Below are 4,132 nucleotides of genomic sequence, written 5' to 3'. Positions count from 1 at the left end.
TTATTTTAGGTATATGAAAACAAAGATCTTTGTCGAGAACTTTAGAGATATAAGAATACAATTATTTGGCACAAGATTGTTATGGCAGCTAATCTATATTCAAATGGATTTGAACCTTCCTCTAAACAGCTTGATAAATCTGAGCTGTTCTTTCCTCTTTAGAGTCAGCTGATGGTGTTTTGATAAACAGCTTGGTTTTGTTTCTCTTTTCTGACTCATCAGTTTCATTTTGGACCTTGGCCTTTGGTAGAGCTCCTTTCTGTCATTTCTTCCTTGTTTGATGGTTCATGTCAAATTCCACCACCAACATTTGCGTTCTCCGATGTTGGGGAATGATAGGAGTAGGGTTAGTGAAGGATGTGCTCTATCTGCTGTGGCTAGCAAGAACAGCTGTTTGGGAGCTCTTACATGCTGGAACAAATTGTAAAGGTCAGGCTTTACCCTCTGCAGTTACAGGGGTATATTATTTAGAGAAGCTCCACTGACTTCAGTAAGTGCTGTGTGCTACATTAATAATGTAGCATGAATTCCCTGTAATTATCTATCAGGAAACCCAGAATTATGTGAGATTTGCCTCCATGATCTCTCCTTTATACTACTAATCTCCCAGGTTGACAGGCACCAAATCCTTTGTTGTTGTTTAATTTCATGTTAAATGCTATTTATTTTCAGCAAAGTACTTGAGTTTTGTCAAATCAGCATTTTTCTGACTAACAATTAGATATTCCATTGGATTATTTGAAACCAGCTCTTGTGTTTTATCTCCCTTGTTGCCAGCCATGCTCAGTCATCACACACTTCCCCTGGAACTCAACTCCGTTCTTATCGGTTTCTGGCAGATCATGGAAGGATGATGTTGCCTTTTGCCTGGTATTGATTTACCAAAACACCACACTGTTTACCGACTGTGAGATTGGAAAATAATATTTATTTATTTATTTATTTATTTCCTTTTAAGAGCATTATTAAACTAACCTTCCAGTTAAAAGATGACATAAGGAGGATTTGATCTTTCTTTTTTTTTAAAGAAAAGAAAAGATCAGTTTAACTGTTATTTTTCTCCAACGTTTTATCCAGGGAATAGTGTCAAAGGTAGTTGCCATAATCAGAGAGCTTGGCATCACTGTGGTCTTTTATATACAAAGTTAAAATGTGGCTATTGATCAGCCTGCCCTTCTTACCTTCCCTGGCAATGTGAAGAAAAAGAAGAAATGTAGGATTTGTGTGGCTACATGCTGTACTAAAAGAATTCTGCTTCTCAGGGAACTTGTAAGCTACCTGGTCCAGTATGTGCTTTTATGCTCATTTGCTGCATCCATTTACTTAATCTAATCACATCAATGTGAAATTATCTTCTTTTAAAATGGGCTTTCAAAAGCTTAAAAACGATGTATATTTTCACTAATATGGTCCTTAGCAGGTGACAATCAGAATACGGTCCACTCACTGTAATGCAACTATGCAAATATATCTCTCTTGAGGATGCATGCAGTATACCATGGTTTATTAAACAACAACAAAATCAGTAAAGAATAAAACTATTCAGAAAAAACCTGCAAGAGATATAGGGAACAATCTGAGGGTTTCCCACTCTGTACACCTTTAGGCATGCAGTTGGGGCAAGAGGAGTCAAGGTAGATCACGGAAGTACGAATTTTAAGATAATCTATAGGCTGGGTTTCCTCCATTGTCAACAAGAGTTTTCAGTTCTCAGCATATCTCACTCTCCGGGGACACGACCCCAAACCAACTTTAGCTGTTTTATCAGAAAAGGCTACCTGTGTGCTGCAAAATTCTACTAGACAAAGAATTTTGATCTGAAGTGGAAGAGTAATCATGAAACCTAAAAAGAGATAAAAAAAATATAGACAGAAAAGATAAGAGAACAGTGACAAACAGTAATAAACTTCCCAATAAAAAATACTGAAGCTAATTTAGATTTATTTTTTTTCCACATTACTGTCTAATACAGTGATTCTCAACCAGAGGGCTGTGGCACCCCAGCGTGCCATGAGATCATTTTAAGGGTAATGCTCAATATAAGCACTGTTAGGTGTACAAACATCTACGCACGATTCACAAGTAAACCCAAATATCTCAAATAGGAACTCATAGTGTCCAAAACATGCTGACTTGTTGTGGTCTTTCTAAGTCATTTACAGCAGAAGAATTGTGCTATTATTATTCTCTAGTAAAAAATAAAAGTTAAGAGCTCCCATTTTCCAAGGAGTGCCTTGAGTCTAAAAAAAAGTCTGAGAATGACTGGTCTAACATAATGACAAGCAGGTTTCATCCAATACTTTTCTTCCATCTATCTCAAAGGTGGAAAACATTGTTATTTCCATTTTACACCAGAGGAAACTGAGACAGTGAGGTAATGTGACTTCTCCATGATAACTCAGGTGATCGGGGGCAGAAACGGGAATGGAAGCCAGATGTCCTGAGTCCCAAACTGCTGCTTTGTCCACTAGGCCTTGAAGTCATCCCAGACCAGACCTCTAAATACAGCACTGGGGAAAGGTTTGATTCATTCAGTCCATAATTGTTTTCACTGAAGCCTGTTCTTTTATGCACACAAACTGTTGCTGTATAGCTGGTTGTAAATGATTCTTCCTTTTTTGAAACAGAATGTGCTTATCATGGCAAAGCACAATTTTTTTTTCTTTTTCACAAAAATATTACAGTAGCGTATGCTTTGGAGAGCTTTACAAATGAAATGTTCAAGACCACTACTAACCTCCATGGGTGGAGTAGCTGTTTGACAGTATTTAGAAGATAGGCCTGGGAAGGGTGAAGCATTAGCTTCTCTTCACTCAGTGACTTATGCTCTCCTTCAACAGCACTGCTGTTGTCAGGCAGCAATGCAAGGCATGATGCCCTAGGGCATTCAAGCAGCTATGGCCTTAGTGTAACCGAATTCAAGCAATGGTTTTCAAACTTTCCAAGCAACTGTGCCAATGCATTCAAGGCAGGGGCTGGCAAACTATAGCCCATGGGCCAGATCTAGTCACAAGGAGGCCCGATTTAGCCCAGGAAGGTCTGAGCTGGCACAGGGGATTATGCCACAGAGCTGTGCCACCCACCCCCTCCACTGTGCTTCCTTCTACCTCAGAGTCTGCTGCTCCATTGCATCTGGGCTTACCCTCGCTACAGAGGGGTTAGGGATCAGAAGTGAGGGTAAATGCAGGCAGCATACCCACCTGCTCCAAGAAGCAGAGACTTGCATTGCAAAGGGTGGTCTGCACTAGCAAAGGGTTGCCAACTCCTTAAGGCTTAATTCTGTTGTCCCTGAAGTCAATGGGCTGTCTACCACTGACTTCAGTGGGAACAGAATCAAACTTTTTTGGCTGTGCCTGCCATAACCTCTCTTTAATGATCAGTTTCCATGTATTTGTGCTTATTTCTAGTTACTAGGGAGCCTACGTTGAGAGACATACTTGGAGCAACCCACGCTCCAGTATGGGTCAAGCCGTATCAATTCATGAGAAGTCGGCACTGAACCTGTGAAGGCCCATTTACATCCCACCATGCCTCTGCTCATGTGAATCCAGTTGTAAGACTGGGGTCTAAAGGGAACTCCAGTTCCCTGTAGCTCACCAGCATCGGTGCACATGCCAAAGGCCAAAACCCTTCCTTAAATGTGTACTGCATGTTAACATCTGAAGAGGCAGATGTTAACACGCAGTTAACATCTGTTATCAGATGTTATCAGATCAGTGCAAGTTCTTCAAGGTATATCAAAGCACTGCTCTGTAACACTGTATTTCCAAGGCTATCAGCACACCGAAGACTGCAAACACGAAGATATTGGATTATGCCAGTAAAGACCATAAAGGGTCACAGAAAGCCAGGGTGGAGCTCACAGCAACCCAGTCCCTCAGAAGCTGTTGGAGACCAGCCTAAAAGTGAGTCAGCAGTAATTTCCTAGCAAAAAGCCCCGAATGCAGGGTTTCGTTGGGGGGGGTTGCTAATTTTCTTTCCTTTTCTTTTTTTGGTACAAAACTCCCAGATTTGCATAACAGGGCAAGAAATAGGTTCGATTAGTTATAGGCGGCAGCCTGGACGCACACATATACACCCCCACCCAGCAGCAACCGCCGCTTACTCATCCTTCCAGGAATGAGGGCGGGCA

The sequence above is a fragment of the Gavialis gangeticus genome, unplaced genomic scaffold (assembly GCF_001723915.1).
Source record: "Gavialis gangeticus isolate Ggan-Ray unplaced genomic scaffold, GavGan_comp1, whole genome shotgun sequence".
In the NCBI taxonomy this organism is placed as follows: domain Eukaryota; kingdom Metazoa; phylum Chordata; order Crocodylia; family Gavialidae; genus Gavialis; species Gavialis gangeticus.
Note: the sequence above shows the minus strand (reverse complement) of the source record.